Here is a 27,160-nt window from a genome sequence, read left to right on the forward strand (position 1 = left end):
GCAATTTCAGATCCTTTTCATATTCAAAACCTATACACAGTATAATGAAAACCCTTGAGTGTATTTTTGTAACCAAAATTATTATTTTTTTAATTTTAAATATTTTTATTTATATTTTAGAGAGAGCATGAGCAGGGGAGAGGCGCAAAGGGATAGAGAGAGAGAGGGAGAGAAGGAGAAAGAGGGAGAGGGAGAGAGAGAGAGAGAGAGAGAATATTAAGCAGGCTCCACTCTCAGGTTGGAGTTGGATGCAGGACTCGACTAGGGGCTCAGTCCCATGACCTTGGAATCATGACCTGAGACAAAATCAAGACTGAGCCACCCAGACACCCCTCTATAACCAAAATTAAACTGGTTTAATTGAAAATCAGAATATAAATGCATTTTGTTTAAAATCCACACGTGCAAATGATACATTTAGACAGAGAGCACAGCTATTAGAGTTAGGGTAACAGCATTATGAGTTAATAAGATAATAATAGCTCATTTCTTCAGGGGGAAAAACAGAATTTTACTTTGTTTTTGCTGCTTTTTTTTTAATTTGTAACATTATTTTGCAAAGGAGAGAGAAAAAAATGTTCCAAATGTAAAATAGAACTATAAACACTTATTTCTTCTCAATTGATTCCCTAAGCTTGTACCAGTAACCATCTCCAGATTTGCTGCTTATCTGAGCCCAGTGATAACAAGAAGTAAATTTCCACACGCAAGCATGTAGTTAGTTCACGTAATTGGTAAATAACAGCTTTGAAAAGATCACAACCTGGTTCCAAATTGATTATTACTACACATAGAGAAGTTGAAAGCTCATCCAAAAAATGCCAATTATATGTTAGTAATTAATATGTTGCAAATATCTATATCTATCTAATCTATATCTATATCATCTTTCTATATTTATATCATCTATCTATCTAATCAGTGAATCGTTTACATTTTAGAGTTGGTTTTTGTCCTAAAATTGTTTTCTGTTAGAGGAGTATATAGTGGCTGCAAGGAGAATGTTTTAAGCTTGCAGATGACTAATTCTTCTTAGACATCAGTTTTTTTTTTTAAATCACTTGCTAAATAAAGTAGTAATTAATCAGAAGTATGTTTCTTTCTAAAATGGGATTCGTTCTAAAATGTAGTTAAGGAAAAATATTCTTCTGAACTGAGCCACAGTACTTTGAGGATTATCAAAAAAACACAGTTTAAAAAATTATTTTGAGAATTTGTTGGACAAAAATAGACATGTGAAGAGTGTCAGATTTGCACAGATACTTTACCTGCATTGTGTCATTTAGTCCATACAACATCCGCTCCCATTTTGTATCTAGAGAAACGGAAGCCCAGAAAAATAACTCCCTTCCTTAATCTAACCTAGATGATAAATAATGTAATAGTTTTTGAAATAATTGCTACCAGGTACCAAACTTGATTTTTCTACATATAAAAGATGGATAATCTTTATCATAAGAAAAACTGATCCTAGAGGTTAAATGAGGATTATATAAACCGTCCTATATGTGCATCTATAGAATATGTTTAACCTTTCCCTTTTCATTTTAATGATTTACCATGTATCTTGTAAGAGATTATTACTTATCTAAACTGGTAAAACGATAGCTACTGTCATGTAAGAAGTGTATAAAACAAGTGAAAGCAGGAGAGGGAAAGGGAATCTGGGAAAGGAAAGGAGCGTTTTATAGGTTGGTTGCACATTTTGGCTTCTGTTACTCAGTGTAATGATGAAGTATCTCTGTTTTTTAGTTTTCTTTTATATTGGTCTTTCTTGATTCCTTTCACTGTTGCTTGCTTGTCAAACAAGCTGTGGACCACCTGACCTGTAGACTGGCAAGGTCAGTGTCAGCTGGGAGCTTGCTTAGAAACGCAAACTCTTAAACCCCACCCCAGACTCACCTGAAGTCAAATCTACCTTTTTAAGAGACCCTTACTTTAAAAGAACCTTGATGTTTGCGAAAAGTTACTCTATAGAATATTGCTTTATAAGGTATAAATATACAAATCTCAGATCCTGGCTGAAATAGGAGATCACTTTGAAGGGGTCCGTGAACCAAGGTATGGACAAGGTGATAACTCAAATTGCTGCATAAGGGCAGGTCAGTCCATAGTGTATGTTTAGTGTCATATCCAATTCGTGTGATCATTGGATAGTTTTTAAAACAAAGCTTCCATCATTTTCCAGATAGATATCCCTCTTCATGCTTGTTTTAATACACTGCCAGAGTCCCATTTACATCACTTCTGTAAAGATGCAGTCCAATCACTAATGATTCCTGCTGAAGTTATGCTACCAAAATCAATGACTTAAATCTCTCAAAACCAGAGTATATAATTTACCTTTCAAATCATTCATATGCCTTATGAATAATAGTGGTTTTAACACAGTGTCACACTTTTAATTTAAATGCTTTCTGTCTCTCATATAAAAGAATTATGGACATTTTGGTTTAAGGGAGATCATTTATATAAAGTAAAATTATCTGAAATTAAAAAAAAATAAATAAATATCCCTAACCATAAGCATGGATAGAAAATAGGTCCTATTTCATATTCCTGCAATGAATGCAAGTTTTAGCCAGAAAAATTCTAACCATTTGAATTGGTGTACATGATAATATTTACATAGATTTTCATTTATAAAGGAAAGATGCAAAGTTTGAAATATAGCTCCTAAACATATCTATTTCACTAATATTACGCTATGTCTTTATTCTAGTGGAAACTGGAATGGACTCTTCCAACTCAGAAAAGGAAAACAATAATTATCCTGACAAAGAGGCTGAGATGATTTCCTGTCTCACACTTAGGTCTTTCATCCATTTTGAATTTATTTTTGTGTCTGGTGCATGAGAGTGGTTCAGTTTCGTTCCTCTGCATGTCGCTCCAGTTTTCCCAACACTATGTGCTGAAGAGACTGGCTTTTTTCCACTGGATAATCTTTCCTGCGTTGTCAAAGATTAGTTGGCCATATGGTTATGGGTCCATTTCGGGGTGCTCTGTTCTGTTCCATTGATCTGTGTGTCTGTTTTTGTGCCAGTTCCATACTGTCTTTGTGATTACAGCTTTGAAATATAGCTTGAAGCCTGAAATTGTGATGCCTCCTGCTTTGCTTTGCTTTGCTTTTACAACATTAGTTTGGCTATTCGGGGTCTTTTCTGATTCCACACAAATTTTAGAATTGTTTGTTCTAGTTCTGGGAAAAATGCTCCTGTTATTTTGATAGAGATTGCACTGAATGTGTAGATTGCTTTGGATAGTATCGACATTTTAACAATATTTGTTTTTCCTATCCAGGAGCATGGGGTGTTTTTCCATTTCTTTGTGTCTTCTTCAATTTCTTTCATAAGTGTTCTATATTTTTCAGAGTACAAATCTTTTACCTCTTTGGTTAGGTTTATTTCTTAGGTATCTTATGGTTTTTTGGTACAGTTGTAAATGGGATTGATTCCTTGATTTCTCTTTCTGTTGCTTCTTCATTGGTGTATAAAAAGGCAACAGATTTCTGTACATTGATTTTATATCCTGCAACTTTGCTGAATTCATATGTAAGTTCTAGACACTTTTTTGGTGGAGTCTTTCAAGTTTGTTACAATGAATATCATTGTTGAACGATACTTAGATTCTTCCTTGTTGACTTGGGTGCCTTTTATTTCTTTTTGTTGTCTGATTGCTAAGGCTAGGACTTCCACTACTATTTAAATAACGGTGGTGAGAATGAGCATCCTCTCTCGCTCCTGACCATAGAGGAAATGTTCTCAGTTTTTCCCCACTAAGGATGATATTAGCTGTGAGTCTTTCATACATGGCCACTACGCTGTTGAAGTATGTTCTCTCTATCCCTCTTTTGTTGAGCATTTGTATCAAGAATTAGTGCTATATTTTGTCACATGCTTTTTCTGCATCTGTTGAGAGGCTCATATGGTTCTTATCCTTTCTTTCAACTAGAATGTGAGACAGGATAGCATCAAAATCCTAGAGGAGAACACAGGCAGCAACTTCTTTGACCTTGGACATAGCAACTTCTTACTAGCTATCAATGAGAAAATCTATAAAAATATAAGAAAATAGTTTCAGTATCATTTTTATCAAAAGTGTCATATTTAAAATGTGTCTTCAAATTCTTCCTGACTTGTGGTATTGATTAAAAGACTATTTGCCTTCTGTAGAGCTGGGCTTCAAAAGGGTTACAGTGACTATAAATTTTACTATTTTTATCAGAATATTTTAGAGAGGGAAATGAAGTGCTAATAATAAACAGGACAAAGTCCACAACCCAGAACTGTTTTTGGATGACTGGTATAGAAGATCACCCTAAGTGTGCACAGACACTGTCCAGTGATTCATTCTAGAAAGTCTTAACTGACTGGTCACCTGGAGAGCTACTAACTCTTCTATGATCAGGAAAGAAGGAAATTAGAAGACAGTCTTAAACTGTGTGGTTCAAGAACATAAACTACAATCTATAATTGTGAAGGAAAGTTTAGTAATTGAGGATCAGGAAACCTCTTCTCTGTCTCAAATGTCTCTCAATACACACACGAGTGTGTTAAATTAACACAAAGCCTGACTGCCATCCCTGCTGAAACTTCCTCCTAACACTACCTGAACCCTACAATGTTACTGCTGAAAATTCCCAACCTCCACAACTTTAACTTACCAGCAGAAAATAGATCAAAGCAGCAGGAAGAAAGCTCTTATCTTTCTCAGGAATAGATTTGTTCTACATCCTAATTTGCACCTGGCACTTAGATCCAAAGATATCTGGAAAATGTAGTTTTTAACTTTTCAACTACATCAACAATAGGAGGCTGCCTCGAAGGAAATTGATATAAACACTGGTCAAGCCCATCCACTGCCAACCTCAACGTTCAAATCTCTGCCTTTCTCCTCACTCTGTCATGGTCAACATGCAAAACTCCAGCTCTGGTTAAATCCAACTTGGATAGCACCCGCCCTGCTGAACAAGGATGAAACAAGCAGACAAACAAAAACTAACCCTTCTTTTGCTTAAAAGTCGTGACCATTAACCTCAAATAGGAATGTGATGCTGCCCCAGTTCTCCCATATTTTTTCGCTCTATGCACTTCTTAAATATCCTAGACAAACATTTCATACGTCATTTCCTGTTTTCATTTCTCTCCCACTTCCTTCTCCCCTTTTACACTCGGTTTATTACCTTACTTTTTATTTTCCGGAGGGGTAAAAGAACCTAAAGAGAAGTTCTACAATATATACCACCACCTACTCACCAACATTCATACATGCCATACTTGTTGTCCCCTCCTATTACCATGGATGAACTTTTCATGCTTTCAAAGCTGACCCCTTCCCTTTTCTATTAATTGCATCTATTTTAACATACTTAGGCCTGGTGTGCCAACATTTGCACTATATCCTTCATAATTGCCTTTTAATTTTTCTATTGAATCGTTCCCATCAGCATATAAACGATGTCTAATTTCACATTACAGAAAAATCTTCACAGCACCATTTTCTTCTGTTACTTTTCACAGCAAAAATTATGCAAAATTACTCTATACCTGTTGTCTTCAATTTTTTGAATTTGTCCCAATAACTTCATTGAAACTGCTTTGTCAGTGCCTCTAATGATCTTATTTTTTAAGCTTGTTTATTTATTTTGAGAGAGAGAGAGAGAGAGAACACAAGTGGAAAAGGGGCAGGGAGAGAGATGGAGAGAGAGAATCCTGAGCAGACTCTGTGCCATCAGTGCAGAGCCTGATGCAGGGCTCGGTTCCACAAATTGCAAGATCACGACCTGAGCTGAAATCAAGAGTCAGATGCTTAACTTACTGAGCCACCCAGGCACCCCCCTAGTTCTCTCTTTACATTACTAAACACAATGGAAAACTCTCATTGCCTACTCTTTCTTAAGGAATCATCCATGCTAGACAAAGTTTATTACCTCTTTTAACACATTCTTAAGACACTTGGCTTCAAGGATGCAAGAATTTTACTTCTACAAGCTATTCTTCCATTTCTTCTTGTGACCTCTCATCTCCACAATTTCTCAACATTGGAATAATATGGAACCCTCTCTTCTCTAACTACATTTACCTGCTTAATAATTTATTCCATTTCCTACATTGAAATAACATATGTCACTGACGAATTCCTTTCTTACAATGTCAGCTCTGAAATTTTGATCAATATACCCAAGCAAAATTTGTTATGTCTCTTAGAAATCCAGAAATCATTTCAAATTTAAGAAGTCTAACATAGAACCTGTTAGAGAATTTCCTTCCTGAAACCTGCTTCTCTTGAAATCTCCATCTCAGAAAAATAGGGCACCCTATTATTCCTAGGTGCTTAAATGAGAAATATTGAAGTCATCTTTAACTCTGTGCCTTTTTGTTTCTGCATTCAATTTTTAGCAAATTCTCTGTTTTGCCTTCAAAAGTATATACAGAACTATTATACTCATTGCCGCCTCCGCAACCACCATTCCCAATTATAAGACTTCATCATCACTGACCAGTTCTCTACTGTCTTTTCTCCCTTTGACATTCCGTTCGATCCTACAGTCTTTACTCCACACAAAAGCTAATTAAATCTTTCTTTAAAGATTAAATATGTTACTCCTTTCTCAATTTTCTTAGTCCCCCTGGTGCCCAGAATGGTGCTTTGTGAAAATAGGTACTTAGGTTTTTATTGTTGTTGTTAAATGACTGAATGTAGATTCCATATGCATCTTCAAGTTGCATTATGGTCTAAACTAGCTACTATTTACTCTGATAATCACATTCATGTTCTAGGCTTGAAGAACAATGAGGAAAAAAGAATGGCATAAAGGCCTTTGCCCAATGAGTGTCCTTATTTAAAGGAACTTTCCCAGAAATTTCACAGAAAAGCATCCATTTTCATATCATTGGTCACTTCTATCAACAAACAGCTTAGATGTATCCTCTCCTTGACTCAGGGCGGGCTTGTGATTACAGCAGAATTTATACTATATAAGTTACAAATGTAGCTCATAAAAAGCAACCCAATGTCTGTTTCTTTTGGCACATTTGCTCTTGTGACCCAGTTTTCATGCTGTGGGAAAACCCAGGTTGCACTGAAAAGCTAAGTGTAGATGTTCTGACAATGGCCCTTGCCAATGTCTCAGTCGAAAGCCCGCATTAAACACTACATGTTTATTGATAGAACTACTCCAGACAATAACAGCCGCCAGCCATTGGGTCTTCCTAGATGACAACCTGGATCACATAGAAGAGAGACAAGGGCACCTCACTGTGCCTTGTTCAAATAGGCTCTCAGAATACATGAGCCTAATAAAATTATTGTTTTATGCCATTGAGTTTTGCAATGGTTTGATATGAATCAATAGGCAATTGGAACATGTGTATTAGTGTTTTGGCTTTCAAATATAATTAAGATTTTATTATTAATTGCTCAACTAACATTCCACGATAGTTTACCTTCTGTAGTACTTTATAAAACACGGATACCCTTTTAGCTTTTTAGTAATGGGTGTATGAAGGGTAAAAGTAATAAGACCTTCTATATTACAACTGTAATTATTTTATCCACATTCTTTTTAAGTGGGCATAGAATTGTTTCTTGTGAATAATTTCTTGGCAGTGATCTGGTGCTCTGCTCTATCATAACCATTAGTATTGCAGCTCAGGAGTCTGGTGCCACCTGATTCTGTATATTTTGATGAAACTTGGATTTTTTTTTTCCTCTAAAATCTTCTGAAGATTTTCAAATCTTTTCTTTATATCCTCCATGCAACAAAATCTTATCATATTCTCTCTCAGCATGAGACTTTTTAAAATTCATTAAACTGAGCATCCAGCAGACACTATTAATCTTGAAAACATAGATATTATGTGTATATATTATATAACATATATACATATATATAACATATATATAACATATATACATATATATAACGTATATATATATTGGTTCTGTGGAAGGATGTTGTACTTTATTGGTAATTTCTTTTCCACAATTTTATTTGCTTTCTCTTTCAGGAACTCCTATTATTAAAATGTTGGGCTGGTTAGATTAATCCTTTGGTTTTCTTTACTTTTTTTTTCTCTTTTACATCCACTGTCTGAAATATGTTCTCAATTTTTATTTCCAAATGTTCTTTTTCCTCTGTGTTCTTGTACTCTTTCTCTTTGAAAAAAAAAAAGTGTGTATTTTCTTTCATTCTTTATGTGGTTCTTTCCTTTTATGATATGTTTCTTCTTTGAACAGGTCATAATTTTGGCAATGTCTTCACATGTAATGTATAATTAAAGTAAGAGCACCCACTACACTGTATAGATGGGCTTTCTAGGACAGATTTTTATTTTTCTAGAATTTCGAATAGCCTTTGCTATATTTGTAATAAGGCAGGAAACTTACGCTTTCTTGGTAATTCTTCTAAATACTCCTCCCTCCTTAATTATGAAATCTTTTTCTAAAAATGTATTTTCTGAACTATTTCAAGCTTATCATGAGGAAAACATCACAGGTGCCAGTTTTTTTTTCCATGTATGGAAAGAAATGAAGACCAAGGAGCATAAATGGAAATGTCCTCTTTTCAGCTGTCTCTCAACTATTCATGTGGCTCTTAACTTCACTTCCCTTTACAGTGTTGTGATCCTGCAGGTTCTAGATCAGAACTTTCTCTAAAACTCCTCTCTGAAAAATGTCTTCTGCTTTTTTAAACGTCTCCTGCCTTCCCTTTTGTGTAGTTTTGTATTTTTTTTTCTTTTCAGATTATCCATCCAAACAATTTCATCGATTTCTCCCTTCCCCAACTTTTCAAAGTGTATTATCTACAGACATCCTCATTTCATCACATCCTTGACACTCATATCACATCAGTGAGGTTCTCAGAAGAAACACTGGGCAATGCCTGTGCTCAATCCTCTCTTCTATACTAGGAGCTCCACTGTGTTGTTATATTTGTTTGTTTATTCTAATCTCAATAGGGAGTAGATTTCTATTCTAACAAAAGACTGAAAATTGATGACAAAAATTAAAGCACCTCTCCCAGTAGTTTCTTGATTGTTTAAATGGTTTGACACAGAAGGAGATTTTTTTCTTTCTTTCTTTCTTTCTTTCTTTCTTTCTTTCTTTCTTTCTTTCTCTCTCTCTCTCTCTCTCTCTCTCTCTCTCTCTCTCTCTTCCATTCCTTCTTTCTAGGACATCATTTGAGACACATCAGACTTTTCTGTTTAAATGTAATTGAAATTCACTGAAAGATAAACATGATTAAAAAAAGATGATTTACAAAAGTATCAAAAAATGGCAACCACACCAAAAGAAATTCACAGATAAAATGCCTTAGGATGTTAGCATTCAAAGCAATTAAGTCCATCTGAGGACAATATAAAAAGGCATTAATGTAATGGCAGCATTTACTAGGGAGGAACAAGATTTGGTATGATCAGGAGGGAAATAAAATGCAGAGTTATTCTAGAAAACAAGAAAGAGAAACATCGGGGTCCCTGGGTGGCGTCTGACTTCAGCTCAAGTCATGATCTTACTGTTTGTGAGTTTGAGCTCTGCATTGGGCTCTGTGGTGACAGCTCAGAGCCTGAGCCTGCTTCGGATTCTATGTCTCCCTCTCTGTCTGCCCCTTCTCTCTCTCTCTCTCTCCCTCTCCCCTCTCAAAAATAAAATAAACATTAAAAAATTTAAAAAAAAGAATGATAACCATAAAGAAATTAGATAAATTGAGATGTAAAGAATATTCAACAGAATCAGTGGGTGAGGTTTTGAAAAAAAAGCTTATGTAAACAAATGACAAAAATATCATAGGCAATGGCCATAGCACAGAGTGTGTGCTTCAGTTTGAATCATATAGGCCATATATTGAGTATTAAAAATACATAAGTAACACAGTGACAAAAGAAGATTTTTGTTTCATGGAGATTATTTGAGGAACTCTGAACAGAATTGGTGAGAGGTTTTTACACAGTGTAAGAGAGAATAGTCATTGTCAGAAAGATGGCACAATGTCAACAGGCATTGAGGAGATTAGGTCGGCAGAAGAAATCAATTCTCTGAATGTAACAGGTAAAGAGACGGACAAGTAATAATTTTAAGCCAGGAGTTTGGTAAGGTGATTTACAGTTGTATATGAGAAGGAAAATGAATTCTGTTTTGATAGGTTACATTTATCAATCTGGAAGGACATTGATATGGAGACAGCAAGCTATAGGTGAAAGGTATGAATACAATTAAGAAAATATGACTGGGCTATTGATACATATTGTTAAATATCCACACAGTATACATAGTCAATGCTTTCAGAAATAAGAATACTACCAAGGTAGTATAGAGATAAGAGGTTGGAACAACTATAAAAGAAGAGAAAGAAATGCTTTGAGCTTACCTTTATTTCGGGAGCTGGAGAAGCTACAACACCAGGGAAGACAAAGAGAAGTTTCAAAAGAAGCAGTAGAAGGTCTAGGGGGTCATAATTGTTCTGGAAGTCAAGAGACAAGAAAGTTCCAAGAATCAAAGCCAATGGATAAAATAGCTGCAGTGGAAACCAAAGAAGAAGCAGTTTAAAGAGAAGGCCATTGGATTTTATAACCAAGAGTCAATTAACCTCTGGCATTGCATGATAAGGAAGGACAGAGGCTGGACAGAATTGTTTGAATTTTTGAGTATCAATCCTATAAAACAGAGACTACAATTATATTGTGTCAGGGATGTAAGAACAAGAAAAAGTGCTAGAAGTTATTGACAAGCAGTTTTTTTTTAATTTATTATAATTACTATTTGTACATATTTACAAATTGACTGAATCCTGAACATAATGCCTTGGGAGTGTATAGTCTCAAGAAAGGATGACGGTAAATTTTGCAGAGTGATTCAAGTGTGAGCTGGTACTCTAGTGGGATAAATTACTTGATTTTTGTAATTGAGCACTAAAGTGGTGTGGCCATTGAATATTGCCTTCTTCAGAGTGGTAATAAGGAAGGTCAGTGGAGGGTGCAGACCAGAATGTCCTGCTTTCTGATGTCTGACCTCATCATTAGATGAGCCATCCTCACGCCAGAGGGTGTATTACCGCTGGCATCACTCTCTCCACTTGCGTTGTGCTATTTATGCAGCTGCTGACCTTTGTTCCATTAAAATCATTGTTGTCCTAATCACAGTCTATTCTGTTCAGCACTTTCATAATGTCTGTCACTTAGGAAATTAACACAGTCATAAAATTAGCATAGTCTGATGACTTGAAAGATATCATATAACTTTCTAAACTGCTAAAGCTTACAGACAACTCATGAGTTCTTGCTGTTGTGCTAATGAGTTTATGAGAAATGGGGAAAGTCATAGCCTAATCATTTTTAATGCAAGTATATTATTTATTTGTAAGATTTTTATTAATATCTGCAGCTTAGGACTTTGAGATAGGACTGTCAAGTAGTGTGCAATCTATTATTGAGGCTTGCTTAACCATAAGAAGAGAATAAGATGGGCTTAAGAAAAGAATATGCATGTTTGTCTAGAAAATGGGAATTAGAGACATTTGACAGGCTGTCCCTAAGTAATACTCCTTAACAAGAGCCTCAGACAATCACTGAAATATCATCAGTTTAAGTAAACTATAATATTTCCATAGCAAAAAGTTGTCTTCCAATCCTTTGTGAGTCTCAGCTGTGTCATTTGTGAAATGAAGATAATGACATTGCCTGCCATTTATTTCACAAGACTATAAGGATAAAATAAGATAATTCTGGAGACCTGGGAAGATGGTAGCATATGAGGACGCTGGGCTCACCTCATCCTGCTGATCGTTTAGATTCTACCCACATCTGCCTAAATAACTCAGAAAACTTCCAGAAGACTAGCAGAATGGACTCTCTGGAGCTAAGCATAGACAAGAGGCCCACGAAAGAGGGTAGGAAGGGCGGAGAGGCAGTGCGTGCTACGTGGGCTGGTGGGAGGGAGCTGGGGCAGTGGAGGGGCAGCCACCCAGCAAGGCAGAGCCCCTGAGTTGGGCTTGCAAAAGCAGAGGGGCCGGACTGCGTGAGTTCTGACAGCCAGCGGGACTTAACATCTGGAATGTTAAAAGTTGACAGCTCTGCTCTTGGAGAGCGGGGAGGGCGAGAGGACACGGGGAGGGAGAGTTGTTGAGCCCCAGGAGACAGAGCTCAGCTCAGAGGGGAAACAAAGGCGCTGTCAAGTGCAATCTCCCTCTCTCATCCCCCAGCCAAAATCCCAAAGGTTACCAGTTCCCATCACCAAACTTGCTTGCACTGTGCAAATGCCCAACGCTGTGCTTCTGTGGATCCATCCCCCCCACGGGTCTGCCTCCCTCCTGGTGCTGCAGGGTCCCTCCTGCAGCAGACCACCGAAGGCAAAGCAAACATTGCCTGCCCCTCACACCCCTGTGAAACTTGCAGATGCACCCCATCTCAAAAGCCAGATCCCGTTGAAGCAGCACCACAAGCCTGGCAGTGTGCAACTAGCCCAGACAGGGGCCACATCACTCTGCAGTGAGACCTGCCATGGGAGAGGGGAAGATAAGGTACACACCAGTCTGACTCTGGCCCCAGCAGTGGGTTAGGGGCAGACATTGGCTCCCAAGTGCCCTGCAGTTGGGAGCCACCAAAGGGATTACCCAAAATGATGAAACAGAAGAATTCTCAAAAGAAACTCCAGGAAGTAGCAACTATTAACAAATTGATCAAAACTGATTTAAGCATTATAGTGGAACAAGAATTTAGAATAATAGCCAAAAAATTAATCGTGGGGTTTGAAAAAAGGATAGAGGATAGCAGAAGAGGCACAGGAGAGAATAGGTGAATTAGAAGATAACTAAGTGATGCAATCAAATGAAACAACATCCATATCATAGGAATTCCAGAAGGAGAAGAGAGAGAAAAAGTGTCTGAAGGTATACTTGAACAAATCATAGCTGAGAATTTCCCTGATCTGGGGAAGGAAAAAGGCCTTGAAATTCAAGAAGCACAGAGAACTCCCTTCAGGTGTAACTTGAATCAGTCTACTGCAGGACATATCATAGTGAAACTGGCAAAATACAAGGATAAAGAAAAAAATCTGAAAGTAGCTAGGGATAAACAGATTCTAACTCACAAAGGTAGACACATAACAATAGTGGCAGACCTATCTACTGAAACTTGGCAGGCCAGAAAGGAATGGCAGGAAATCTTCAATGTGATGAACAGAAAAAAATGCAGCCAAGAATCCTTTACCAGCAAGTCTGTCATTCAGAATAGAAGGAGAGATAAAGGTTTTGCCAAACAAACAAAAACTGAAGGAATTCCTCACCACTAAACCAGCCCTACAAGAGATCCTAAGGGGGACTCTGAGTGAAATGTTGCAAGGACCAAAGTACCAGAGACATCACTACAAGCATGAAACCTAAAGACATCACAATGACTCTAAACCCATATCTTTCAATAATAACAATGAATGTAAATGGATTCAATGCTCCAACCAAAAGACATACGGTATCAGAATGGATAAAAACACAAGACCCATCTGTTTGCTGTCTACAAGAGACTCATTTTAGACCTGAGGACACCTTCAGATTGAAAGTGAGGGGATGGAGAACTATCTATCATGCTACTGGAAGTCAGAAGAAAGCTGGATTAGCCATAATTATATGAGACAAACTAGATTTTAAATTAAAGGGTGTAACAAGAGATGAAAAAGGGCATTATATAATAATTACAGTGTCTATCCATCAGGAAGAGCTAACAATTATAAATGTCTATGCACCAAATATGGAAGCTCCCAAATATATAACACAATTACTCACAAACATAAGCAACCTTATTGATAAGAATGTGGTAATTTCTGGAGACTTTAATACCCCCACTTACAGCAATGGACAGATCATCTAGACACAGGATCAATAAAGAAACAAGGGCCCTGAATGGTACATTGTATCAGATGGACTTGACAGATATATTTAGAACTCTACATCCCAAAACGACAGAATATACTTTCTTCTCGAGTGCACATGGAACATTCTCCAAGATAGATCACATACTAGGTCACAAAACAACCCTTCATAAGTATAAAAGAATTGAGATCATACCATGCGCACTTTCAGACCACAATGCTATGAACTTGAAATCAACCACAGGAAAAAGTCTAGAAAACCTCCAAAAGCATGGAGGTTAAAGAACACCCTACTAAGAATGAATGGGTCAACCAGGAAATCAGAGAAGAAATTAAAAAATATATGGAAACAAATGAAAATGAACATACAACAATCCAAACACTTTGGGATGCAGCAAAGGCAGTCCTGAGAGGAAAACACATTGCAATGCAGTCCTATCTCAAGAAACAAGAAAAATCCCAAATACAAAATCTAACAGCACACCTAAAGGAAATAGAAGCAGAACAGCAAAGACACCCCAAACCCAGCAGAAGAAGAGAAATAATAAGGATCAGAGCAGAAATAAGCAATGTAGAATCTAAAAAAAAAACTGTAGAGCAGATCAATGAAAGCAAGAGTTATTTTTTTTGAAAAAATAAACAAAATTGATAAACCTCTAGCCAGGCTACTCAAAAAGAAAAAGGAGATGACCAAAATAGATAAAATCATGAATGAAAATGGAATTATTACGACCAATCCCTCAAAATTACAAGCAATTATCAGGGAATACTATAAAAAATTATATGCCAACAAACTGGACAACCTGGAAGAAATGGACAAATTCCTAAGCACCCACCCACTTTCCAATCTCAAACAGGAAGAAATAGAAAACTTCAACAGACCCATAACCAGCAAAGTAAATGAATCAGTTATCAAAAATCTCCCAACAAATAAGAGTCCAGGACCAGATGGCTTCCCTGGGGAATTCTACCAGACATTTAAAGCAGAGATAATACCTATCCTTCTCAAGATGTTCCAAAAAATACAAAGGGAAGGAAAACTTCCAGACTTACTCTATGAAGCCAGCATTACTTTGATTCCCAATCCAGACACCCAGCAAAAAAAAGAGAACTATAGGCCAATATCCCTGATGAATATGGATGCAAAAATTCTCAATAAGATACTAGCAAATTGAATTCAACAGCATATAAAAAGAATTATTCACCATGATCAAGTGGGATTCATTCCTGGGATGCAGGGCTGGTTCAACATCTGCAAATCAATCAATGTGATACATCACATTAATAAAAGAAAAGAAAATAACCATATGATCCTGTCAATTGATGCAGAAAAAGCATTTGACAAAATTCAGCATCCTTTCTTAATAAAAGCCCTCGAGAAAGTCAGGATAGAAGGAACATACTTAAACATCATAAAAGCCATTCATGAAAAGCGCACAGCTAATATGATCCTCAATGTAGAAAAACTGAGAGCTTTCCCCCTAAGATCAGGAATATGACAGGGATGCCCACTCTCAGTGCTGTTGTTTAACATAGTGTTGGAAGTTCTAACATCAGCTATCAGACAACCAAAGGAAATGAAAGGCATCCAAATTGGCAAAGATGAAGTCAAGCTTTTGCTTTTTGCAGATGACATGATATTATACATGGAAAACCCAATAGACTCCAACAAAAGTCTGCTAGAACTGATACATGAATTCAGCAAAGTCGCAGGATACAAAATCAATGTACAGAAATCAGTTGCATTTTTATACACTAATAATGAAGCAACAGAAAGACAAATAAACTGATCTGATTCACAACTGCACCAAGAATCATAAAATACCTAGGAATAAACCTACCCAAAGATGTAAAAGATCTGTGTGCTGAAAACTATAGAAAGCTTATGAAGGAAATTGAAGAAAATATAAAGAAATGGAAAAATATTCCGTGTTCATGGATTGGAAGAATAAATATTGTTAAAATGTCGATACTACCCAAAGCTATCTACATATTCAATGCAATCCCAATCAAAATTGCACCATCATTCTTCTTGAAGCTAGAACAAGCAATCCTAAAATTTGTATGGAACCACAGAAGACCTCGAATAACCAAAGTAATTTTGAAGAAGAAGACCAAAGCAGGAGGCATCACAATCCCAGACTTTAGCTTCTACTACAAAGCTGTCATCATCAAGACAGTATGGTATTGGCACAAAAACAGACACATAGACCAATGGAATAGAATAGAGACTCCAGAATTGGACCCACAAAAGTATGGCCAACTAATCTTTGACAAAGCAGGAAAGAATATCCAATGGAAAAAAGGCAGTATCTTTAGAAAATGGTGCTGGGAGAACTGGACAGCAACATGCAGAAGGTTGAAACTAGACCACTTTCTCACACCATTCACAAAAATAAACTCAAAATGGATAAAGGACCTGAATGTGAGACAGGAAACCATCAAAACCCTAGGGGAGAAAACAGGGAAAGACCTCTCTGACCTCAGCAGCAGCAATTTCTTACTCGACACATCCCCAAAGGCAAGGGAAGTAAAAGCAAAAATGAACATTGGGACCTCATGAAGATAAAAAGCTTCTGCACTGTGAAGGAAACAATCAACAAAACTAATAGGCTACTGATGGAATGGGAAAAAAATATTTGCAAATGACATATCAGAAAAAGGGCTAGTATCCAAAATCTATAAAGAACTCACCAAACTCCACACCCAAAAAAACAAATAATCCAGTGAAGAAATAGGCAGAAAACATGAATAGACACTTCTCTAAAGAAGACATCCGGATGGCCAACAGGCACATTAAAAGATGCTCAACGTGACTCCTCGTCAGGGAAATACAAATCAAAACCAAAGTCAGATGCCTCTTCACACCAGTCAGAGTGGCTAAAATTAGAAGCCAATAGATGCTGGAGAGGATATGGAGAAATGGGAACCGTCTTGCACTGTTGGTAGGAATGCAAACAGGAACAGCCACTCTGGATAACAGTGTGGAGGTTCCTCAGAAGATTAAAAATATATCTACCCTATGACCCAGAAATAGCACTGCTAGGAATTTACCCAAGGGATACAGGAGTGCTGATGCATAGGGGCACTTTTACCCCAATGTTTATAGCCGCACTTTCAACAATAGCCAAAGTAATGAAAGAGCCTAAATGTGCATCAGCTGATGAATGGATAAAGAAATTGTGGTCTATATACACAATGGAATACTACTTGGCAGTGAGAAAGAATGAAATATGGCCTTTTGTAGCAACGTGGATGGAACTGGAGAGTGTTATGCTAAGTGAAATAAGTCATACAGAGAAAGACAGATACCATATGTTTTCACTCTTATGTGGATCCTGAGAAACTTAACAGAAGACCATGGGGGAGGGGAAGGAAAAAAAAAGTTAGTGAGAGGAGCCAAACCATAAGAAACTCTTAAAAACTGAAAATAAACTGAGGATTGATGGGGGGGTGGGAGGGAGGGGAAAGTGGGTGATGGGCATTGAGGAGGACACCTGTTGGGATGAGCACTGGGTGTTGTATGGGAACCAATTTGACAATAAATTCCATACTTTAAAAAATGAGATATTTCTTCTGAACGTTTTTATAAATCTTAATGTATTATATAAATGTAACTTAATATGTAAAATTGGTGAATGTATATACCCTTGGAAATACATTTATCTATTAAGAGTTATCAGTATCATAATGTGAATCTGACACATGTTTGTGGAATATTAAGAAACCCTGGCTTGAGGAGACTAGAGTTATAAGGTGCAGGTACTTCTTAGGATGAGTGGTCTCAGAGCTCCAAAGAGAATCTAGGGAGCCAATGTCCCTGAGTGGAGCACACAATTCAAAAGGCATTAATAAAAAAGGATATTAAATTGGTTTTCCCAGAAATGCATTGGTTTTTGTAAAAGATTAACTTTTTAAAAAAGGGTAATAACAGTAAGTGTTTAAGGAAGTTGTTTATTTAAAGTAAAATTTTTTTTGTAGATTTTTTTTCCTACTTTTTGGGGAGAAGGGGACATTATCTAACCATTGTTTTCTAACATTCTTTTTTTCCCCCTGTTTTATTGTGGTATAATTTAGATAGACTAAAATTTAACCATTTTAATTGTACACTTTGATGAGTTTTTATAATTTTATATAGTACTGTGTTCACTGTCATCACAATTATGGCATAGAATATTTTCATCCTCAAAATTGTTCCATTGTACTTTTTTTGCACTCAGTCCCTTCCTACTACCCCCTGCTTCTAGCAACCACTGATCTATTTTCTATTGCTATAGGTTTGCCTTTCTGGACTGTCACATAAAAAGAATCATACAACATGAAGTTTTGTGTTCTTCCATTTAGTCTCATGTTCTTGAAATTCATCCATATTTTCACATCTGTTACTGGATTGTTTCTTTACATTGCTAAGCAGTGTTTTACTGTATGAAACAGTATTTCATTTCATTTATTCATTCACCAGTTGATAGATATTGGGTTGTTTTCAGGTCTGAGTTACAATGAGTAAAGTTGCTATGAAATTTCAACTACATATCTTTGAATAAGCACATGTTTTTATTTATCATGAGTAAACATTTAGGGTTGGAATTGTTGGATTATATTGTAAGCGTATGTTAACTTTATAAGAAACTGCCAAACTGTTCTCCAGCATATTCACACTATTTTGCATTTCCATCAGCAATATTTCAGTGTTGTGTTGACTCTAGGATCTTGTCAACACTTGATATCATCAGTCATTAAAGTCATTCCAATGGGTATCAGCATCTCTTTGGAGTTTTAATTTGCATTTCCCTAATGACTAATGATCATTAGCATCTTTAAATGTGCTTCTCTAATGAAGGGTCTATTTAAGACCTTTGCCTGTTTAAATTGGGTTGTCTGTATTCTTATTTTTGAGTTATAAACTCTTCACGTATTTTGAATGCAAATCCTTTATAAGATAGATGTTTCCCAAATATTTGCCACAAGCTTATGTCTTGTATTTTCATTTACTTGAGGGTATTTTTGAAGACAAAAAGCTTAACATTTTGATGGAGCCAAATTTTTTCCTTTTTTAATTTATACTTTTGTAGCCTATGAACACTGTTCCTAACTCAAGTGTACACAGACTCTTTTATGATTTCTTTTAGACATTTTATAATTTAATCACTTTTAGGTCTATGATCAATCTCATGTTAATTTTTATATATGGTGTAAAGCTTTAGATTTCTTTAAAATATCAATACTCAACATTTTAGGCAACTTGTTAAAATGATTATTAATACCTTATTGACACTGGGTATGTATTGGCATTTCATTGGAATTTTAGTTTGCATTTCTTTAATGACTAATGATCATTAGCATCTTTAAATCTTCTTCTTTAATAAATGGTCTATTTAAGAGTTTTGCCTATTTAAATTGGGTTGTCTGTATTCTTATTTTTTTTTAATTTTTTTTTTTTTCAACGTTTTTTATTTATTTTTGGGACAGAGAGAGACAGAGCACGAACGGGGGAGGGGCAGAGAGAGAGGGAGACACAGAATCGGAAACAGGCTCCAGGCTCCGAGCCATCAGCCCAGAGCCCGACGCGGGGCTCGAACTCACAGACCGCGAGATCGTGACCTGGCTGAAGTTGGACGCTTAACCGACTGCGCCACCCAGGCGCCCCTGTATTCTTATTTTTGAGAGGTAAAGTGTTCATGTATTCTGAACGCAAATATTTGCTACAAGTTCATGTCTTGAATTTTTATTTTCCTGATGGTATTTTTGAAGAGAAAAACTTACAATTTTGAAGGAGTCAAAACTTGTTTATTATTTTTTGATCTTTTTTAGTTACATGCTTTTGTGGACTATGAACTCTGCCATAATCTTCTCTCCCTGTCTCCTTGTCCCTATTTTTAAACCATTTTAGCAAGGTCAGTAAACACTAAAGTATAATTAAATCAAATTTGGTAAGTGAATCCAGCAATATAGCACTATGACAAATCAATTCCAAAAACTTACAAAAATTATAATACATCATTACCAAGAAGGGTTCATTTCAGCAATTCAAGGTTGGCTTAACATTCAATAATTTATCAACATAATTTAAAAAGACTTAAAACGACATAACTTAAAAAGACTAAAGGAGAAAAAAAAAGGTCTTAGAATCATTTCACAGACACAGGAAAAAAAGCATTTAGTGAAATTCAGTATATTCATTATAAAACATCTCACTAAAGTAAGTATAGAAGTAAACTTCCTCAGTCTAATGAAAGGAGTACATCCAATACCTAATATCCTACTTCATAGTGAAGGACTAGATGCTTTCTTTCTCACATTACAAAAATATATGTATGCTTACCTTAAAAATTACTATTAAATATTATGCAAGAGATCAACATCAGTGAAATAAGGAAAGCAAATAACATATACCCCAGAAATCAAGGAACACTACTGACTATTTTTACAGTACATGATCACCTTTGTAAAGAATCTCAAGGAATCCACAAAAAGAGCTGTAGAACTAAAGTGTGAGAGGAATACGATCACAGAAAACAATTGTTATATAAAAGTCAGTTGCATTTCTACATGCTAGCAGTAAACAATTAAAAATTTAAATTTTTAAATACATTTGTAATAGTATCAAAATTAAATAGATTTAATTTTTTTAATGTTTTTATTTTTGAGAGAGAGAGAGAGACAGAGCGCAAGCAGGGGAAGGGCAGAAAGAGAGGGAGACACAGAATCCAAAGCTGACTCTAGGCTCTGAGCTGTCATCAAAGAGCCCAACGCAGGGCTCAAACCCATGAACCGAGAGAACATGACCTTAGCTGAAATCAAACACTTAACCGACTGAGCCACCCAGGTACTCCTAAATCGTGATTTTTTTTTTGAACAAAGGATATATAAAATAGGTATGCTTCAAAACATGGAAAAGAGTGACAGAAGACTAAATCAAGAAAAGGAGGCTATGTTTGTGATCAGAAGATACCATATAGAAGAGATACAAATTTTTATTAGACTGATCTATAGAACCAATGCAATCTCAATCAAAATCCAGTAACATTGTCATAAAAATTGACAGTTTTAAAATGTATTTGGAAATGAAATTTTATATAAAATAGCCAATGGAATTTTGATAAAGAACAACAAATTTGGAGAAATTACATAACCCGATTCCAAAACAGGATACAGCTACAGTAATCAAGTTAGTATTGGCAGTAACATAAACATGTTGACTCATAGAAGAAAGTGTTTAGAAACAGGACTACACATATATGGTCAACTAAGATAAAAGCTAAAAAAATAGTCAGAAATGAAAAATGCAATAACTGAGATTTGAAACAGCCTTGATTGAATGAACTGCAGGCTGGAAGAAGCAGAGGAATGAATTACTGACCTAGAACACAAAAAAATGGAAAACAGTAAAGCCGAACAAAAGAGAGAATTATGCAACACAAAATAATAGACCTCGGGAACTCAGTGATCCACCAAGCATAATAACATTCATATTATAGGAGTCCCAGAAGAAGAGAGAGAAAAGAGGGCAGAATATTTATTTCAAGAAGTAATAGAAAACTGGAAGGAAACGGATATCCAGATCCAGGAAGCACAGAGGATGTCCATCAAAATCAAGAAAAGCAGCAGGGGACCTGAGTGGCTGACTTCGGTTCGGATCATGCATGATCTTGCACTTTTCAGTCAAGCCCTGCATTGGTCACTCTGTTGTCAGTGCAAAGCCTGCTTTGGATCCTCTGTCCCCATCTATCTCTGCTGTTCCCCCACTTGCTCTCTTTCTCTCTTCCATAAATAAACATTAAAAAAAAACAAAAAAGCAGGTCAACACCAAAACATATTGTAATTAAGTCTGCAAAAATGTAGTGATAAAAATTTAAAAGCAGCAAGACAAAAGGAGTCCTTAACTTAAAAGGGAAAACCCATAAAACTAGCCAGAAAGTTCTCAATAGTAATTTGGCAAGTCAGAAGGCAGTGGTACCATATGTACAAAGTGCTGAAAGGGAAAAATATGCAGCCAAGGATATTCTATCCAGCAGGGCCTTCATTCAGAGCAGAAGGAAAGATAGAGTTTCCCAGACATACAAAAACTGAAGGAGTTTGTGAGCACTAAACTAATCCTACAAGAAATATTAAAGGAGACCTCCTGAGTGCAAAGGGGAAATCAAAAGTGACAAAGGCAAAAAAGGATCAGAATCCCCAAAAGTAATGAAAAACAAGCAAGATCACATACTTGGTCACAAAACAGGTCTCAACAAGTACAAAAAGATTAAGATCATACTATGAATATTTTCTGATCATAACTCTATGTAACTTGAAGTCAACCATAAGAAAACCTCTGGAAAGACTATAAATATGGAGTTTAAACAACATGCTACTAAACAATGAATGGGTAAACCAGGAAATCAAAGAAGAAATTTTTTAAAAATACATGGAAACAAATGCAAATGAAAAAAACAGTTGTTTATAACATTTGAGATGCAGCATAAGAGGTCCTAAGAGGGAAGTATATAGCTATACAGGGCTACCTCAAGAAGCAAGACAAATCTCAAATAAACAACCTAAACTTACACCTAATGGAGCTAGAAAAAGAACAACAAAGCTTACAGCCAGCAGAAGGAAGGAAATAGTAAAGATTAAAGCAGAAATAAATGATACAGAAACTTTAAAAAATCAACAGAATAGATCAATGAAACCAGGAGCGGGTTCTTTAAAAAATTCAATAAAATTGATAAATCCCTACCCAGATTTACCAAAAAGAAAGAAGAAAGGACCCAAATAAATAAAATCACAAATGAGAGAGGAGAAATAACAACCAATTAGAATATTATAAAACTAGAAATACAATTAGAATATTATAAAAAAAAAACTATGTGCCAACAAATTGGACAACCTAGAAGGAATCAACACATTCCTAGAAACATATAAACTACCAACACTGAAACAGGAAGAAATAGAAAACTTGAACAGACTGATAACCAGCAAAGAAATTGAATCAGTAAACAAAAATTTCACAATAAATGTAAGTCCAGGGCCAGATGGTTTCACAGGTGAATTCTACCAAGCATTTAAAGATTTAATGCCCACTCTTCTCAAACTATTCCAGAAAATAGAAAAGGAAAGAAAACTTCCAGATTCATTCTATGAGGCCAGCATTACCCTGAAACCAAAAGCAGATAAAAGACTCCACTAAAAGGACTATAGGTCAATCTCTCTGATGAACATGGATGCAAAAGTTCTCAATAAAATACCAGCAAACTGAATCCAAAAATACATTAAAAGAATCATTCACCACAATCACATAGGATTTATTCCTGTGATGCAAAGGTAGTTCAATATTTATAAATCAATCAATGTGATATACCACATTAATAAAAGAGGGATAACAATGAAGTGGTCATTTCAATAGATGCAGAAAAAGTATTTGAAAAAGTACAACGTCCATTCATGATAAAAACCCTCAATAAGTAAGTTTCGAGGGGAACATAACTACAGCATATGAAAGCATATGTGAAAAACCCACAGCTAATATCATCCTCAATGGGAATAAATAAGGGCTTTTTTTTTGCCTTATGGTCAGGAACAAGACTGTATCAGTTCTCACCACTGTTATTTAACATAGTATTGGAAGTCCTAACCACGACAGACAACATAAAGAAGTAAAATATATCCAAATTGGCAAGGAAGAAGTGAAACTTACACTATCTGCAGATGACATGATGTTCTATACAGAAAACCTGAAAGACTCCACCAAAAAATTGCTAGAAGTGATACATGAATTCAGTAAAGTAGCAGGATACAAAATCAACAGATAGACATCTGTTGCAGTTCTATATACCAATAATGAAGCGGCAGAAAGAGGAATCAATCTCATTTTTCAATTACACACACACACACACACACACACACGCAACAAAAACAAAAACATAAGATACTAGCAATAAATCTAACCAAACAAGTTAAGGATCTGTACTCCAAAAACTATAAAACACCTTTGAAAGAAATTGAAGATGACACAAAGGGATGGAAAAACATCCCATGCTCATGGATTAGAAAAACAAATATTGTTAAAATGTGTATACTACCCAAAGCAATCGACGTATTTTTTTAAATCCCTTTCAAAATACCAACAGCATGTATTTTTTTTAAGGTTTTATTCTTAAGTAGTTTCTAAGTTCAATGTGGGGCCCGAACCAACAATACTGAGATGAAGTCTCATGTTCCACTGACTGAGCCATCAAGTTTCCCTCAACAGCATTTCCACAGAGCTAGAATAAATAGTTTAAAAATTTTTAAGGAACCACAAAAAAATAGCTAAAACAATCTTGAAAAAGAAAAGCAAAGCTGGAGGCATCACAATTCTGGACTTCCAGTTATATTACAAATTTGTAGTCATCAAGACAGTATGGTACTGGCACAAAAATAGACAGATAAATGGAACAGAATAGAAAATGTGGAAATGGATCCAGAACTATATGACCAATTAGTCTTTGACAAATCAGGAAAGAATATCCAATGGGAAAAAGACAGTCTTCTCAACAAATGGTGTTAGGAAAATTGGACAGCAACATACAAAAGAATGAAACTGGACCACTGTCTTACACCATACGTAAAAATAGATTTGAAATGGATTAAAGAACTAAATGTGTGACAGGAAACCATTAAAACCATAGAAGAGAACACAGGCAATAACCTCTTTGACATTAGCCATAAAAACTTATTAGACATGTCTTCTGATGCAAGGGAAACAAAAGCAAAAATAAACTATTGAAACTTAATCAAGATAAACAGCTTTTGCACAGTGAAGGAAACAATCAAAAAAACTAAAAGGCAACCTTCAGAATGGAACAAGATCTTTGCAAATGACATATCTTATAAAGGGTTAGTACCCAAAATATATAATTAACTTACACAATTCAACACCCACAAAAATAACCCAGTTAAAAAATGCGCAGAAGACATGAATAAACATTTTTTCAAGGAAGACATCCAGATGACCAACAGACACATGAAAAGATGCTCAACATCACTCATCATGAGGGAAATAAAAATTAAAACTACAATGAGCTATCACTTCACACCTGTCAGAATTGCTAAATTAATAACACCAGAAATAACAGGTGTTGGTGAGGTTGTGGAGAAAGGGGAACCCTCTTGCGCTGTCGGTGGGAATGCAGACTGCTGCAACCACTCTGGGAAACAGCATGGAGGTTCCTCAAAAAGTTAAAAATGGAACTAACTTATGATCCAACAATTACACTACTAGGTATTTACCCAAAGGTTACAAAAATACACAAAGGGAAACATGCACCCTGATGTTTACAGCCGCATTATCTACAATATCCAAATTATGGAAAGAGCCCAAATGGATAAATAAAAGTGGTATTTATATACAATGGAATATTACTTAGTCATCAAAAGAATGAAATCTTACCATTTGCGAAAATATAGATGGAGCTAGAGTGCATTATACCAAGAGAAGTAAGTCAGTGAGAAAAATAAAAATACCATATAATTTCACTCATATGTGGAATTTAAGAAGCAAACCGAACCAAATGATCATGGGAGAAAAGAGCAGCAAAACCAAGAAACAGTGTCTTAACTATAGAGAACAAACTGATTACCAGAGGGGAGGTGGGTGGGGTGATGGGTTAAATAGGTGGCGAAGATTAAAGAGTGCGCTTGTAGTGATGAACACTGGGTGATGTATGGAATTGGTGAATAGGTATACGGTACACCTGAAACTAATACCACAATGTATGTTAATTAACTGGAATTTACATAAAAACTCTTAAAATATACATAAAAAAGAAGAACAAGGCAGTCAGTGTTTCATAAGGGTCAGTCTATGTAATATGGATGCCTATTTTTAAGTAGGCATGTTTTCTGATTTTTCCTCTGTACATTGTTGTTTAACATTCTGTTTTTTCTTTGTTTTCCCATAGAATTCAGAATTTTAGACATCAGTATTTTAGGGAATCTTATTACTCTTGGGTATGAGATATAAGACTTTACTGACAATATATTCATTCTCTGAAACACTTTTAACACTTTCTGTGGATAAAATCAGAACTTCTATATGTCTAAGTTTTTTTGACATTTTTTCCAAGTTTTTTTGTGAGTAATTTTTTCAGTGAATCAATTTCTCTTTGTCCTCTTTCCCTCTCCAGCTCTCTATCCTCCCCTTACTCTTACCTATCTAACTATCAATCAATTGATCTGTCATCTATCTAAAAATGATGTATGTCCTGAAAATAACAGAATTAAAATTCATATACATGATTCCCTGATCTCCCAAACATAAATGAATATAAAGGGCATCCACGGATTATTGATCGAAAGACTGTGGAATGCAAAATACACCACATCTCATTTGTGCTCAAGAGTTAAACAGTGAATTAAGTGATTTGAGCCCTGAAATGAGGTCAATGCGTTGAAGAGGTATCTGTTGAATAAAAGCCAATGTTAGTCTTGTGAAAGAGTTCGCAATGTGTACTTTAAAGGAAACAGGCTGCAACATCCTCTTATAACGCTGCTTTTTAAAATGCACCTTATTTGCCTGAAGTTTTGATGTGAGAAATATATACATTCTATTAAGAGACCCTTGAAATTTATTTAATGAATGAAGTTAGATATTCATTTCCTAAATCCCATATAGGGTAAGATCTAGATGAACTTTCCTTTTTACATCAAGAAAACGTTCAGTTGATACTGAATAGCAACTTACTTTAACACAAACAACTGCAAGTTAACAGAAAATTCAAGAGGTTAAGAACTATGTTGAAATGTAGCTTTTATGCTTTAATAAGCTCCTGATACAGGAAACTTCTAGAGTAGCAAAAACATTCAAGTGTTCTCTGGTGTTGCCAATTATATTATTGGGTCCATTAAAGCAGTCTCAATGCTGAGGTCTGCTGTCTTGTCTAATTTCTGGAAGAACTTTAGATTAACCAAGCTGTTCCCAGAAACCCTGAGCCTCCTAAACTTTCATGAAATCTGACAAAAGAACCTACTCATTTTGTCAATGAGTTCAGCATATCCACTTTATATGTCATGAAAATAAACAGGTACTAAAAACTATTCGTGAAATATGGTAATATTAAAGTTAAGACATGGTTTCTTAAAGTTCAGAGTCCAAGACCATTAAAATACTTACATTTCTCCTACTGTTTGAAGGCAATCTTTTCTTTTTGTATTGCCTTTACAGAGCTATGTATGTATACATGTAACTGTAATCCAGATAAGATCCACTTTTGGGGAATCCAATCAGTTATTTTCCATTAGCTTGATTAACTTTTCTTGACATGTTCCGACATGTTCCTAT

Source organism: Neofelis nebulosa, chromosome 3 (genome assembly GCF_028018385.1).
Source record: "Neofelis nebulosa isolate mNeoNeb1 chromosome 3, mNeoNeb1.pri, whole genome shotgun sequence".
Classification (NCBI taxonomy): Eukaryota; Metazoa; Chordata; class Mammalia; order Carnivora; family Felidae; genus Neofelis; species Neofelis nebulosa.